Genomic DNA, 17,448 nt, shown 5'->3' on the forward strand with positions numbered 1-17,448 from the left:
AGTCGTTTACCACAGGGGTGTCAATCTCAAATACAGAGTGGGCCAAAATTTAAAACTGAACAAAGCCGCGGGCCAAGGTTGAACAAATTAACCTTTTAATAGGGACCCAAACAAGTTTTGCATTGAATATTGAACAAGCAAGGCTTATATAACTTTATAGTGACATGCAAAATCGAGTTTCAAATAATAATAATAATAATTAAAAAATATCAATGGCATATCAAATAAAATTTAAATAAAAAATGGAATGCCTCTTTTCTATTTGCAGCCTTCTGAGGTAAATATCAACATTAACTTTTTCCACAAGATAATAAATTTGAAAATACCGCTATACTGACCTTCAAAGTCGCCAAATCGCCGGCTAAACTCAGCGCGATTGCCGCTGTATAATACCGGCGGGCCAGCTCTAATGTTAATTTGATATTGCCTCAAGGGCCAAATGAAATTACACGGGGGGCCAAATTTGGCCCGCGGGCCAGAGTTTGACACCCATGGTTTACCACATGTATAGAGTGTATTTCTGATGAATTTAATGTTATATTCACAGAAAAAAAGTGCCTTTCCTTCAAAAATAAGGAAAGTGACTACAAACTTTTGAACGGTAGTGTACGACATCTGGTTTTGTATGATTCATTGGAAACACTCAAACACTACCCTGCAATCTTAACCACTTGAAAGCAACAAGCTAATTGGATAAATGACAAAGGTTATAAAAAGGTGGTGTTTAGGTCCTAAACAAAGCAAAAAAAAAGCAGTGTCATCCATCAAACTGAAAAAACACTGTCACGATGATAAAGAACTACAGCAGCAAATGACAACGCTATACCTACTCAAGCTGCATTTCAAATCAAGTCATCACGGGGAGTTACCAAACTGTGTTGATCTATCCGGCCATTTTTTTCTCCTGAGTGCTGCTTTGGAGTCATTTTACAAGCCGTGGCTTCGTGCCACACAGAGATGAGGCCAAATGCATTCAGCCCAGTGGACGAGTCTACAGTAAACAGAGACCTCAGTGTCGCCCGAGTCAAGCTTCAACTTGAAACTGAACCTCATATTACAAATGCTCATTGTATGGAGCTGTGTGGACAATATATCACAAGGTCTCAGAAGCATTGCATAAACATTCATGCTGCTCCCTTGCCTGGTGACCTGGAAAACTGCTGAGCTCTACTGAAGCAGTCTGCAGCCTTAAATAATTGTAGGTGTAATAATCAAAGCTCCTACAATCCCTGAGAAAATGTATCCGAGCAGAGTCAGCTGCTGAAAATATCAAAAACTATAATGTGCAAATGGCAGTGCTGTTAAAACCGCAGGGCACAAACAGTCACCAGGAAGCATCTGTTAAACAGAACAAGACAGATTTATTATGATTACTATATTTCATACTTTGTGTTTACGTTGAACCATCTGTAAATTATAACATTTTGGCACACGGCAGCACATATATACGCAAACCGACTCTGAAGACGCTGTGGCCACTCAGGCTGAGGTACAACACCAGGCCGCAAAGATGGAGCAAAAAAAACAACTGTGTTTTCAATGTGTGAAATAGGTTCCACCACACAATTACAACTCATAGAGACAATGGAAATGTCAAACAGGGTAATAAATAAAGCATAGTTGCTAAATTTCAATTATCAGAACACCGCAGCATTGCTTCAACAAATTTAACATGTCATTGGGTCTATTTATTAGCACTTATTCCCAAGGAGTCGATATTTCACAACTTAAGACTGCGGAAAAAAAAACCCGGCCGACTGCTCTTTTGTTTGTTTTGTGTGGTTTGCAGTTAAAGGGACGCCATTATGAAATCGATGCAGAGTGGTTACTGTGACTAACCACAATGCATTACGTCTAAAAATACAGCACGACAAGCTAACGCTAATTGAAGACTGCAGCCGGGGCTGGCTGACCGTGGCTAAAGGTCAGCTGTGAAATGAGAACCTCAGGTGGGCGAAAAAATGACGTCGCCACTGAAGGCCAGCAAAGCTGCATGGAGCCACGAGAAAATGGAATGCAAACTCAAAGGGTCCATAGACTACGCTGCTAATTAAGCAAAGCACTTTTTTTCTGCACAGACTGATGTCATACGTGTGCTCCAAGGAAAGCTAGAAGGTTGTACAGTTAACTCCCAGGGTGTAATTCTAAACCATACAACCTACTACCTCAACCCGGATGCACACATCTTCAACTAGGGCTTCATCAAACTATATCATCTTCTTGGCCCAAATGACTTAGAGAAGTCATTTATTAAATATTTTTTTTAAATAAATAATGTGATTTGTACAGCAGAACAAAAAGTTTAAAAAAAAAGTTTAAAGACGTCGTTCTCACCACAGTGACAGAGACCCACAGAAGCGAGCTTGTGCGGTCAGATTTGCCACAAGATCGGATCTACGGGTTTGTGCCAAGTGGTTATGGCCAAAGTACCAAAATAATTAAATAAAGGCTTAAAAAAAAAGGCTTAAAGTTTGCCTCACAGCAGGTGACAGAGTAGCCGTTTCCCAGCGTTCACACAGGTCAGTGACAGTGAGCTGAACTGACTGTGGGTTCAGTTCAGCTGACATTTAGAGAGGAAGTGTGGTAAGAGCCTTTGTTGAGAGTGAAACTTACCCTTCATGGATGTGTCCCGGTCATGGGGTTTTGCTGCCTGGAGTCAGTTTTTTAAGTTCTCCTCTCTAAAAACACAGAAAAAAAGAGAGTAGTTTAGAAACAAAGGCCAGTTACTACATATTGAGTTTTAACACTGCGTGAGGTATGATGGTGAGAAAAGAGAAAGAGGAGCATTACATTACACAGTAACTGTTCTGACAACATCACAGCCACATGGGGATGAAAATATTTAATTACTGCACACTCTTAAGTTGCTGCGCCTTGGTCTGAGAGCATCACATGCCTCAGCAGTTCCGAAATAGGAAATTAAGTCTGTAATAACAACAATCAAATCTCTGTCGCGGTCTGCTATCCCGAACGAGCCCGCAGAATTGCCGTATCAGTCTTCTTCCTGGACAGCGGCGATGTGGCTGTGGTGAGAGGTTAGCTCAACTTAGCCAAGACCGCAGAGAGCAAGAGAGCAGAGCCTGAGAGGGATGCCAGTGTAATCAAGCATGCCACGGTCAGCTACCATTAACTGTGCCAGTGCCAGAGAGCCACAAACAATGGAATATTCCTAACGGCTGCAGTGCGACAAAAGAAAATCTGGACTACGAAGAGAGTTGAAATCCCACTTACCCAGATTTCTACATATGCTCTGATTCATCATCACACCTAACATTTCTCAATCCTCACTACGCAGCGAGCAGCGTTGGTTAATGTGAGCAAATAATGAAAGAGAGACTTCGAAACTGAGCTCGCTGACAATACCGGTTGAATTCACTCGTCTGCTCGTAACACGTCGACGAGGAAAAAAGAAAACTGCACAAAAAAAACCCCGATTTGCTTTGATTCAAACGTTTCTCCCCTTTCTCCCTCTATGTGTCTCTCTTGCCCTGCTCTTTACCAAAAATCTTGGCTGGAAAGATCACATGGTTTCCTCACAGAAAGCCACAGCATTCCCACTAAGTATTCTGCTGACATTGTGACATCGGCTGACATCTTTTGTCTAAATCAAAACGTTAGCCTGGCCTGCCCCCTTTCCAAAAATCTGGCACCTCCTAAGGAAGGGGTGGGGGGTAAGTGCAAAGGGTGGTGTTGGGAGCCATGGCAACCTCTACCTGGCAGACTGCCCAGCACCCCGAGGTGGGGAGAAGTAGGGGCTAATGTGGTGTCGAGCAGGAATGCTCAGTGCCTTCCAAAGTCAACTCTATGGGCGTGGTGGTTGTCTAAGATTTCAGCTCAGATGCCAGACTCCGAATACAAAAGGCTAGACGCATGAAAAAAAATAACTTCTTACTCTGAAATAAGGTTTGGACATAATGTATGCGTGTTTTCAAATAACAGAGGAGCACATTCAGCTGACACAAACTGATTTATGTCATATAAAAGCAACATTTCTCGCTTTTTCATACACCGCCAACGAGGGATTATTTCCACATAGAAAAACTTCTGTCTAGAACTCAAATATAAATCTTTCATGCATCAACAGCCAGACGTACAGGTTTTTCCCACATGCATTACGAGCAAAAACCTAGTCTGTTGGTTTGTTACAATGACGCAAGACTACAGTATGTCATGAACCTCGCTGAGGAGAAAGGTATCCACCAAACACAAGTCTCAATTTCTGGCCCCGAGGGCCCGTCACGCTCTTTCGCTCCATTTTACGCCACACCGTTGAGCATCTGCCACTCGATCGGCTCGGGTCAAGAGTGACGGAGAGGAGCCACTGGAGCAGGAAGCAAGATTTGTGTGCAAAAACATGTGCAGATGTTGTGTAAACTGGTAACCAAATAACACATTTGATGGCCAGAAGACCAAACGAACAATTATTTTCAGGAATAATTCACACGTTTGTCCCCGAACTTCTTGTTCTGTCAAGCAGGGACCAAGAATAAGAAATGTAAAAGATATTCAAGTCGTGTTTATATCTGAACAGCTCCATTTGTTATGCAGCCTTGATTATAGGACTCATTTCGTTGAGAAAATCACTAAAGGTAAATAAGACAAAAACCCGATTGAAATGGCACCATGATTCATATGAAAGAGAATTACACTGGTGAGAGAAGACCATAAAATATAAGCTATAAAATGAAGAAAACATAGAACATTTATTCAAAATCAATACTGGCCAGTCTGTGTCATGGCCGGCGCTGTCGAGTGTCGAGCAGCAGAGGTTCTCTATTTCTGAGTGGTTGCTTTTTTAAAAAGGTGCAAACACACAAGATTCTCATTTTATGATACGATAGACACACAGATATGAAACCAATGCTGGCTGGAATGTAAATAAACTCATTCTCCATCCGGTAGACACGTTTGGATCGCCGTCAAAAATGGTGTAATGTGATCCCGTAGTTCCCGTAAAGCAGTTTGTTGTTGATTCCTATTATTAACTGTTGCCAACACCTGCTTGTATTAACAAATCTTTTCAGGTAATTAAATCTGCAAATCCGATCTGTCGTCGGGCCAACGAGAGCGACACACCTGCAGCCTCTGCCGTGATAGTGTTGCACTAAAGAGCGCTTCCATCGCACGCTGAGGCTACGTTGATTAAATCGTGTGCGTTCAACACATTACGGCTGTAATATAGCCACGCAAACAGCATGTGCCTTCCTGCACATCAAACTGGTTGGTTATGACTCATATTTCTATTAACGGTAAATTAGCAGGTGTAGAAAAAGACGCGGCGGCGGCGATAAAAGTGCACCTTACCGACAATAACGCTAATGTCGCTCAAACAAATGTCTTTGTGTGTCGTGGTCTTCTCTGATGGCCCATTGTTGTCGTTCTGTGTAATTGGCACATGTGCTTATTAAATGTAAAATGAGCGAGAAGATGATTGACCTCCGCACTCCTCCTCGCTATACGCCACAGCCACAGCCCCACCGCTTTATGGCACACTATACGAGTCAATAAAGAGTCATTACAGGCGTCTTCATTGTCAACGAACTTGCAATAATTTACTTTGCACTCGTCATAGTAATTAGATTCAATTATATAAGGGACCTCAGAACAAAATGGCAGTGAATCCCTGTCAGCTACTCGTATGTTAAACAGACGCGGCTAAAAACATCTCCAGAACATTCCCCCACTGAGAGGGTCATTTCATATCCTTGAAAGCAGAAGGCCAGGGTTAAAGTTCAAAACAGAGGCTGGCTGGGTGGGGGGTAAAGGACTTCCCTTGGGGGATGGGATGCACCATTGTGAACCAGACAGAGGTGGAAAAAAAATAATAAAAAATGAACCAGACAGCGAAAAAATGAAAACAAGTACTGCACAAAACCAGGAGCTGCTCATTTGATGTTTGTAAAAAGTCTAGCATATGACACGTTTGTGCTATCTTTACCAAAACTCCGCGCCGTGGCAGCCAAAAGTCTGAGTGAAGATAATTTGCACCGTTTCACGCTCCACAGGCACACCAGAGACACTGTATTATTTTTGGCTGGGCCAGCTCTTATCTTCATTAATTTAATGTTGCCTCAAGCTGTGACAGAAAAAAAAACAGTCAACAGGTTAATCCTGGGAGGACTTTACAGAGCCCACTCTAATGAGAGGCAAACTCATCCAACCACTTTGTAGCGTTTCGTTGCGTGACTTGACTTGCCAGGGAGAGAATAACACAATAAAAAAATGAAAATGTGACATTTGGAAGAGAGTATTTTGAACAGGAAAGCTTTGAGTGTGACTCGCAGTCGGTGCGCAGGTAGTTGTTAGTGCGTCAGGCGTCTTCCTACCATCCATTCACAAAAAAGGAAGAAGAAATTGAATTTTTGAAGCTGATAGAGCACAAAATCAGTCTCCTGATGAGAATTTTGCCGTGTTTTTCTTCTGTGTACTGGTTCTCCGAGTACTTCTGTGGCACGGCGCCCAGGCCAGCTCGAGTCTGAGACTTAAGTCTGATTGAATGCAGTAGTAGCTCGACTCCCAATTGCATTATCTGGTTGCGTTTGTCTTGACTTTGAGAAATTCGATTAAGCACAAATTCACTTGGACGAGCTATTACTGTCTTCATGTCATTTTAAAGTTAGCTTTTACTTGGACTTGGACTTTACTAGGCCTCGTCTCACTGTGGCTCCTCCCTCTTCATTCAACAGCAAAAAAGATTACTTTATCATAAGAATAATACACAGTATATAAAGTGTTTGTATAAATATACGGTTACATAAACATGTATATAGATGTATTGTAAGTATGTTAAAAATATTTGCTTCTCCCTTTTACGCAGCAAGGCTGCAGCTGATGTGGATCCGATTTAAATAAACACTGGATATCCATGTATCATACTTTAGGAATCTACTGTACTATTACTTGTGTGCAATAACTCGTAACTTGTGTGCAATAATTTAATTCATCTGCTGCAAAGGCCCCATTTTTCTCTACTTTGTTGTTGCACAGTTTGGTTGCGTCATGCTTGCAATGACAACAAAGGAATGTATCTATAAATGATGTTGCTGCAGCATTGACATAATAGAAGTCTACATTATACAGTGTATTATTAGTGTTAGAATACAATATTTTACATGCAAATGAACATTTTCAGCTATAAGAGCATGTCCTTTCTGTGGAGCTTTAATAAACAAACGTCAAAAGGTGACAGACATGATGTTCTGTGAAAGCTAAACCAGGTTGTGCTTCTGCTTTAAAGGCTAACGGAGCTTTGCAGAGCAGCCAACCGGGCCGATGATGACTTTGCTTGACCCACCTGTCTGTTGATCCTACTGCCTAGCACCAGACTAAACACTGAGAATTTCCGACGAGGCCCATTGGATGCCGCCGACGAACTGGCAGCCAATGGGCACACGCGAGGAGGGATGAATGGAGGGCGAGAAGCAGACTGTCTGTGGAAGTGAGAGGAAGAGGATGAAGCACATGCAACCGAACCCCATTCAGACTCCAAACATGAAAGGATGCCGAGATAAAAAAAACAAAAAAAACCGGCACAAACCAGACACAACAAGTGTGTCTGTCTTTTTCTACAGGGAAGATAATCTCATCTTTGTCTAACAATAAACACAAAACAACATCACTTAGACATAGAGATATGAGCAGGTTTTTTGTTTGTTTATCAAATGTTGTTACAAAGTAAAAGGGCATCTGTTTCTGAATGAATTGATTACCTGGCTTCAGACAAGGCTTCTATCAGACTCTGCTTTTACTGTCGCTAAAAAACGGATCAATACCTAATGAATTCCAAACGCCGGCGTTTCAGAAACATAAATGTATCTTACACATGAGTGCATAAAGTAACCTCCACGGATCGATGGATATGACATTACACAGAGCCGGAGGAATGCATCTTCTTAATTAACCTGAGCATTTCCAAATGAATTCAAGCGACAATTAAAATGGATTGGACGGCGCGGTACCTTTCGTCCTGGAATCGCGGAGAGCTTTTTATTGTGTGTGTGCGTTTGCCTCGTCCTTCTGACCTGGCCTTGTGTTTTAATTACAACTGTCTCCGATAAAGCAGATTTAGCAATTTGGCGAAAACAATGGGGGCGAAACGAAAGAGCTTACGGTTCAGCATTTATACGCTGTGAAAGAATTAACGTCAGACAAAGATACGGTTAGCGTTTGCCGTCCGAGATAATGCGAATACAATGGAATGCTGTGATGGAGAAAAGTCAAATTAAGACAGAAACAAGTCATGATGTCAGATATAAAAATCCATTTTAAAAACATGGACATCTACCACCTACGAGGTGCTTAAAACCTAGCCAAGTTATGATTCAAATAGACAGAGCAACATATTTCTGTGATATAGTGTAAGGCGCTAATGTTTTTAATCATTACGCTCATTAGAAGTCCCGTGCGTGGGCAGACGCACAATGGCTTTACTGGTTTTCATTTGGCATTGGAGGTGAGGCAGCGAATGCTCTCGACTTTAAAAAGCAGAACATTTAATATGGACGTTATTACAGATCAGAGCATTATTGCTGACTTTAAATATATACACTACCGTTCAAAAGTTTGGGGTCACTTAGAAATGTCCTTATTTTTCAATGAATATAACATTAAATGAATCAGAAATACACTCTATACATTGTTCATGTGGTAAACGACTATTCTAGCTGCAAACGTCTGGTCTCTCCAGTGTTCTAATGGAACATTGTTTGCTAATCGCGTTCGAAGGCTATTGGATGATTAGAAAACCCCTTGAAAACCCTTGTGCAATGATGTTAGCACAGGTGAAGACAGTTTTGCTGGTTCTTTGACGAAAGCAAAGTTGGAAAGTTGGCAAAATTAAAGTGTGACTTTCAATGGAAAACACAAAAAAATTGTACCAGTGACCCCAAACTTTTGAACGGTAGTGTAGTACAAACAATAATGTCGCGTCGATGAGCTAAAACTAAAGGTGCCAACTCCACCACACTCTGGGAGAGACACTGCATTATTATTCTAAACGCAATTCAGATTCAATTTATGATGAATTCTTTCAGTAAAAGTTTCCAAAAAAATCCCTCGAATCGGAAATGAGGTACTTTCCTGAAGGTTATTTGAGGGATCGGTGCTCTTTTTATAGCCACAAATGAGTAAAGACGCCAGACTAAAAGAGAGTTTTCTGCTTCTGTCTGGCTCCAAGGATCAAAACTACAGGTGAGTAAATTTCAAAGAAACTTAGGAAACATTATATGGCACAAATCATTTCCCGGTGGCTCTCTCCAGAGAAAGCAGAGTGTAATTGACAACATTAGGGATGACTTCTCATTTAGGAGGCAGCGCAAGGCAGTTATCGTAATGATACCTTTTCTCAGCGTGTCCTCACCAAATGCTTTCTCAGAGATAATGCCTCGGCACATCGCCTCATTATCAAAGCAATCGCACCGACAATGGGAGGAAGAACCCTTGAAATGACGTGAATTAGCATGCGCCTATAGAACAGGGACTGGCTCTTAGAAAACAATCCGACACAATTATGTGGTACCAGTCAATAAGTTAAAACTCATAAGCAAAATGTTGGACAAATTCATATTTGATGATTTTGAATGGCCGTTTGAGCTCTTGATGCCTTACTTACGCTCACAGTTGGGTACCAGAGAGTCTTATTGTGGCTAATAATGCAGGTAAATCAGCAGGTGAATCAGCACTACCTTCAAACGAAAGCCGCCATTAGCTTGTAATTGACTTTCTAAGCGTCGCCTGAGTGGCTCCAACAACACGCTCTGCATCGTTAATGGCGTTTAACTATCGGTGAGGTCAAACTGCAACTTCTAACATCAAACTTTTCATTGTTTTGAGATATTCTGAGTGTTTATATGCATTATTGGCCAATGATGAAATTATTCCAGGTCTTTATTTGAAAGAACTGCTTCAAATGATGCTTTTTTGGGGGGTTTACATTCATGCAAAACCAAAACCAAAGCAATATTTCAGCAAAGCTTTGACACAGGACTGACATTAACCCTAAACAAACTCTAATGGACAACGTTCGTTCCTCATTCCATCAAATTATTTATAAACACATTCACTTTCAATTAAAAAATAAAAGGGTCAATATCTATCTTACTTTCTTGTGATTAGTTGTTAGAAATAATCATTTGATTTGCTGGGAAATGGCCTTTTTCTTTCTGAGCACAAAAACAGAATTACATCAAATTAGGTGATTTATATCTACATCTATTTGTGGCGATGTGCCGAGTCTGTCATTATAATTTGCCTGAAATAAGGCGTAAACATTTTGAGGGGTAAAAGCTCAATGGCTCATATGATTTGAAGTGAAAACAAGCACAAGATTGTTGTTATTTACCTTTGTTATAAACAGTGAAACATTTTCTTCAAAGAATTATTTATCTTTGTTTTAAACATTTAAACACGGTTATTTACTGTGTGATTTATCTTTGTTTTCAACATCTAAACACGGCTATTTACAGCATTATTTATCCATGTTTTAAACACTTAAACATGGTTATTTACAGGATTATTTATCTTCGTCTTAAAACAATGTAGCTGCTCAGTCGGAGAATATTAAATTTCAGAAGAAAATGGAGATCCGGGCCTATAAATGGCCAAGTATCCCACATGAAAGATGTGCTGCAAAGCCCAGTGGCACTGACAAGTGTGCAACTCTGTGTTATGCAGTGGATTTATTCTGCTAGACATCTATAATCCCTACACACAGAGCTCAAAGTTTATGGGATGATACTTCTAAATGTATATAATGGAGTGGGACTTGGAGCGTGAAATCGCTTGCAGCTGGTCAAGACAGTAAAGACAGGCATCTGCTCAAAGTTCACGTCCATCCATTTGGAATTAAACCATTTGTCCTCTCTGATCATCATTAGCTTGTAGAAAACACTGTAAACGTCTTGGAGGGAATTCTGCAGAGATGTGCTCCTCTCGCCGCCAAAGCCATGTCTCCTTGCAGAGCACATGTCAGTCAGCCGCGATTGCGGGCACAGAGCGAGCAGAGGATGGGACAGAGCGGGGATTATAAGGCGGCCTGGTGTTTCCAGTGGGGTCTCCCCTGCTGGGCTACATGGTCCCAGCTCCCTTTGTCTTCTGTTAACCCGTTAAATCCCGCGGAAGAGCCCATTCAGAAATGTGTCACACACCCCGGGGGTGCATTTTGTGTGGAATAATCATCTTAAAGAGGTTACATAGCATTGGCAATGATTCCAAACTGCCCCCCCCCCCACCCATACACTAACCCACCCACCCACCTACTCGTGCACATACATTCATTTGCTTCCTGCGGTTTCAATTATAGTCAACTTAACTTAAAGACACCGACACACTGGCGTTAAAAGACTTTTGGAGCCCCTTCTTCACAGATGAGGTTAATATTAACTTCTCTGGAGCTCTAGAGCTGCAACTGACGATTATTTTCATAATCGATTAATCTGGCGATTATTTTCATGATTAATCGATGAATCGTTTGGTTCACAAAATGTAAAAAAATGCTAAAAAAATGCTAAAATGTTTTAGAAATTATGTTCTCAAATGTCTCAATTGTCCACAAACCAAAATGATTCAGTTTCAATGATTTCTTCTTTATATGGAGCAAAGAATCCAGAAAACATTCACATTTAAGAAGCTAAAACAATCAGAAATCTTGTTTTAATCATGAAAAAAAGCTTCAAACCGATTAATCGATGATCAAAATAGTTAACGATTAATCGTTTCAGCACTGCAGAGCAGGCACTCCGGCTCTCTTGCTGTGCTATTGTGTCGAACATACTTTGCAGTTGACAACATCCTGACGTGCGTGCGTGTGTTTTTCGAACTACAGACGGAGATAGAGAGCACACATGGGAAATGTTGTGGGTTCACCTAGAGAAAGTGTAATTATGCTGCAGTAATGCCCTCCATGATTAATGATGTGGGCCTCTGAAACCAAACCATTGGGCCAATAGCAAATTACCTCTATAAAAATAAACCATGATGTGAGCAGGTCAGCGAGGCCAGAGCACAAAATGTCTCTTAGTGTGTATTTATATACAGTGAGCGAATGGGGGACGAGCTCCAGTAACCCAATTAGTGTCTGTCCACTGTCAGAGAGCAGCTCGGGCTGCATTTATGTTAAACACTGCAGTCGTACAATAAAGTGAGTGTCTGTGAAAGGAGGAGATGAACTCAGACACACAATTAGAAAGGGGAAAAAAAAGGCCAAGTTGGAACATCATGTGTCGGGTAACAACAGTCGAGCAGAGAGAGAAAGAAAAACAGATGACGGGGAAAGCAAATTCATTTTGACACTGAATCATTTTCAGTGCTCTGGTGGAGGAATGTGCTGCAAACAAATATCAAATGTGTGACCTAACGTTTGTGGCAAAAAAACAAAAAAAAAAAAAAATCCTCCCCATTGTCTAAAATTGAAGAGCACAGCAGAAAATAAACAGGCTCCAAGACAAAAAAAAAATTCCTCAAGTGTCTCTGAAGTACTGCAAAGTCGAGTTCACATTTCTTGTCAAACAGCGGCTATGCCGCGCCGCGCATAACCACATTTGATTAGTTCTCGACAGCCGGCCCCTCCACGCAATAACGCACACTTACACGCACGCCCTCCCTTCTTGGATGGAGAGCACTTGACTCGCACCCAGACTGAACTCTTATGCAGCTCCACTTGTATGAAAGATAATGCCGTTTCTGTAGTGAAACGGACAAGGAGCATTTCACTGAGAGGAGCAGCCGTTACGGATTCATGTGGTTATTATTCTTAATAATTTGGAGACGTCCGATTTTCCCCTCCTTAATTAATTACCAGTGAGTAATCTTACTTAACAAACACAGCGTACTTAAATGTGTTCTATCTGTGTGTTTTTCTTAATTTGCTGAAATCTGCACTCAAAGAGAGGGGGAATCCTTGAGTGGTGAATAAAGAGCTACCTGTCTGGACTTCATGCTACACTGATCATTATCCCAGTTATGATGGGGGGGCTTTTCTTTCTGATAATGCATTTGTATGGAGGTTTCACACTTGTCAGCCTCCCTCTAAAGTGGCATCTTCATAAATCCCAGCCAGTGAGACCCAAATGTGCAAAAACACAGCGTCTCAGTGCAAGTCATCCATCTAACTTTATTGCACATTCAAACTGTTAATTAACGAGCAATTAAACGCACGGCCTGTGGTTCCTTATGAGTATGAATCTGAAGTGTACACGCAACTCGACATCAATCAGATGAAAGCCTAACAAGGCCCCCATTCTTTGTTAATAATAATAAATCAAAGCGCGCTCATGGCTGCTTCTCTGAGACGGAGAGAATCAAAAGCAGAGAGAGAGAGAGAGAGAGAGCGAGATGGCCAAACATCATGTCTAATGTCCCAACGAACCCAGGATCGACTGTTTCCAATTAGGATTACAAAGACACATGCAGAAAATAGAATGAACCCATCCACCCTGTCTACATTTGCACAAACACAAAAGAAGAAAAAATAATGTTTAACATCTTTGCTGCTTAGGGGGATGAAAAAAAATTGTACATATTTTTTTTCCATCTCTTTCTCTTTAGGCCCATTAAAAGAAAAAAAAAGGAAGGTTTAATCAAATGCTTTCACTTGCACTTGCACAAAGCACTGGCGTCCACGTTAGTTTTAATTTCTCACTTCTTTCACTGCCGTTTAATCCAGTCACATTGGCTCCCTGAGCAGGTGAAGTCAGCCAAAGACTTTCCCACGGTCTGAGAGCAAATCCAGTGCCCCGAGCCCTTCCTGAGGGCCGGCCATCTGTCCGCTCTGTTTGGAGTGTGTTAGAGGGTAAAGCGTCAGCTGCATGACCAAATTCAACGTTCCAACACACCCCTCCTTCGCCAAAGAAAAGCCCAAACGCTTCCATTCAACTTAGCGCACACACACACACACACACACACACACACACACACACACACACAGACACACACAGCTTGTGCCCAAACACAAACAAATCAACAAACAAACAGACAGTTGTGACTCCTCACATCTGAGACAGCCTCACACATTCTCCGTTACTGCAACAATTATACACCGCGATCTGTCGACACCTGCCTTTTAATACCGACATTTTTTATCAGCTTATTAAAACGGAAAAAAAGAATAAATCCCCCGTGAAAAAGTACAATGCATAGTTTCCATCCTTCATCCTTTTATGTTTAAGAGTTGCCGGTGGAGAAGAAGCCCTCATTAACATGATATTTCTGCCTCTCAACAAAGGAGTTCACTACATAAACCTTGACCTTTGCTCCCTCTGAGAATAAATCACCGCAGCCACACAACAATGCTATTTCACATAAGCGACGAAACCCCGGCAAAAAACGACAACAATCTTCATAAGCTCGTCGACAAAAAGCAACAACAACAAAAAAAAGAGAAAGAAGCACCTTACTTTGAATTAGGATTTGCAAAAGATCATGTGACGCATTTCTTTCTTTCTCAAGCACATGCTGCCACCCCCTTTCCCAAAGCTTTACCCCCTACTTTTTTTTTTTTTTTTACTCCTCTCCTTCTCCTCAAACTGACGTGCTATCATTTTATTTCCCCCCTCTCAAAGAAGCTTCTCTGCCGCCGGTGGATATGGTCCTCGCCCTGGCCTGACGCATTTTTAAAATGCGTGACATTGCCTCTGTGGGAGCATGAGAACGGAGCTTCCTCAATAGTAGGGTCCCCATACCCGGCCCGTAACCATGGAAGCAGATGCCTGCCCTCCCGGCCCTCCTTACCTCCTGTCGATCGCGGGGCTGTGAGCTGCTTCGGCAGTGAAAAGAGGCTGTGCCGTGCCTTTCTCCTCGCTCTGACCGAACTTGCCCCACTCCTCAAAAGGAGCCATTGAACAGGTCACTGGTCTAGACTTGTTTGCACGGTCCAGGGAGCAGCCTTGATGTAACCCTTGCTCTCCTCTCTCTCTCTTTCTCTCTCTGCCTGCCACACCAGCCGCCCAGCGACTGCAGACTGTGGAGGGGTGGCGGGGGGGACATTGGAGACGTGGATTTGAAAAGGAGCCCCGTCCGATTTTGCCATTGTGCCTTTTCATTCATCGATCGAATGAATATCGAACCTTCTGTCCCTGTGTGTGTGAAACGGATAGCTTAGCAAGCATTTTCCCCCCCCTCTCTCCTCAGGTCTGTGTGGTGGGCCGAGAGCTCAGATTCCTTTTTCTCACTGTCTGTGAAAAAAATATATATTATTTTCCTTACAATTTATTTTTTTCTTTTTTCTCTTTTGATAAATCCAGCTAAATTCAATTTAAATGTGGTTTCTTATCTTTGAAAGCATCTGATGCACAAATTAGATTTAACAGATTTCCACAATGGTCACAGAATGATCTAATGAATTAAAGTGTTTTTTAAATCTAATAGTGCCATTAAATCAATAATAACATTTTCAAGAATTAAAAAAAAATAGCATGTGACATTAAACTGAGATGTAAATCATTTCAATGTTCCATTCCTATAATAAATCCAAAAACCAAAAACCAAATCCTGAAAATCATATGTTTTGATTTCTATTTTTGTGACAGAAAAGTATTTCCTTATTTTAGAATTTTAGAAACAGGAGAATTAAGATGAATTCATAAATGAATGGACTGTCTGCCCCAAACTTATCTTTATCAGCGCACATAATATGACACATTAATAAGGATTTTAAACCATAATAGAATAAATCTATCTCTCAAGTTGTGGCCATTTACAACAATTACTTTTCAGATATAAATATACATTTTGCTTTAAAAAAAAAAAAAAAAAAAAGTGTGTGTGTGTTTACATACTGACCTATTGTATTATGTAGCTATAGGTGTGTGTGTGTGTGTGTGAAAGAGAGAGAGAGGGGGCGGGCAAGAGCTTCGATGACAGTTTTAGTAAAAGGTGAAACGATCAATGCAGACATATCAATATTGTTCAATCATGGACGAGGCCACGGATAAGATGACTGTTTATGTTCAGTTTTATTCATAAAGCAAATCTCATCCTGTTTTTTTCATGAATTGTTGCCTTTGCTCATTTCTCTAAAACATCTTTTTTTAGATGGAGAGAAATCATAATAAATCTTGTATTTTTTTAATTAAGTAAATGCAAAGAATCTGATTTGTGTGTTTTTTTGTTATATATATTTAAATATTGAATGTTTTAACCAGCCAAATAAATATATTAACAAATGTGTGTGGTTGCATAAGAAGAGCAGACAATAATGAAGCGTCCAAAAAAACAAAAAATGGCTAAAATAGTGAGCAATTTCAAAATTAAATTTGAAGAAATCTGCAAAGCAGATCAGCTCCAATGTGACAAGTTGCTGTGCAGGGGCCAATCGTTTGGGGGGGGGGGGCAGACGTGGGAACAAAAACGGGGCAGAAAATGAGCAAATTCAAAGGCAAGAGGAAGGAAAGCAAAAGAAAACCAGTGAAGTACGAAGGCATTGTGTTCGCACAACAATCACGGCTGCTCCCACAGTGAGGACCAGGCCTGCCTGTGAACATGCAGCTACCACAAGCCACATCCAAGCAGCACAAAACCAAAGGGCTACGGCAGGAGGTCTGCTACTGGTTTGGAGCAAAATAAATAAAGCATTTAAACAGAGGGTGTCGCAGTATTACCGGCAACCAGAAACTATTCTTTTTTTTTCTTAAGAATTGAATTACTTTGGGATTTATGAGACTAAAGAAAAACACATTGTAATGTGAAAAATCATTTTACCATAATTAATAATTCTGACAAGTGTTAATCTCAATAATAACAGGTTGCTAAATATGTCATTGCATAAAAATAAAGCAATTAACAATTTTACAAGCTAATTTGGATTATAAATTAGAGTAAATTCAACAAAAAACACTGAATAAGGTGTGATTATTCCACATGAATATAACTTAATTGAAGAATTATCTCAAAAATGAAGACTGAGTATAAAAGAAAGCCCTCAAATACTAATAAAAAACAGAAGTAGCAAGTTGAAAACGGAGCTGAAAAGGAACAATGCTGGATATATGGGTGGGTGGAGGGTTGGGGGGGTGACGGGGGATTGGGGGGGTCTCAACTCAACCAACATATAACACAGTGACAGGGACAGGCTGGACAAACATGCCACAAAAGACACGCTCAAACCTTCTTGTCTCACATTACACACTAGCACGAGCCAGTGTTTTCAAGAGCTGTTATACCGTACCCACCCCCCACCATAAAAAAAAACAAAAAAAACATTGAAAAAATGATGTGCTTTTTGTGCAGGCAGAAAACAAAACACAGCAGGGGGAGCTGCTTTTAATACATATCCATTTCAAACTCAAATAATTTTTAAATCAATTCCAAATAGTGTTTATTTCGTCAATGTGTTTTTTAAAAATACCACATTTTTATATTTTAATAAGGGTTTAATGATGACTACAGCTGAAGATTTCTCCATGTAAACAAAAGCACATTTCGGGTGTAACTTAATGACGAGCCCAGGAAAAATCC

The 17,448-nt window shown here is 40.8% G+C and overlaps 1 long non-coding RNA gene across 2 annotated transcripts in view; it reads right to left on the reverse strand.

Annotated features, from left to right (window-relative positions):
* Nucleotides 1–17,448, reverse strand: part of LOC310924246 — a 44,060-nt gene that overhangs the window by 12,089 nt on the left and 14,523 nt on the right. For both annotated transcript variants that reach the window (XR_014592782.1, XR_014592783.1), the window contains exon 2: nucleotides 2,614–2,678. This is a non-coding gene — a long non-coding RNA (uncharacterized lncRNA). The remainder of the gene's footprint in view (nucleotides 1–2,613; nucleotides 2,679–17,448) is intronic.

Source organism: Microchirus variegatus (genome assembly GCF_963457635.1).
Source record: "Microchirus variegatus genome assembly, chromosome: 2".
Taxonomy (NCBI): Eukaryota; Metazoa; Chordata; class Actinopteri; order Pleuronectiformes; family Soleidae; genus Microchirus; species Microchirus variegatus.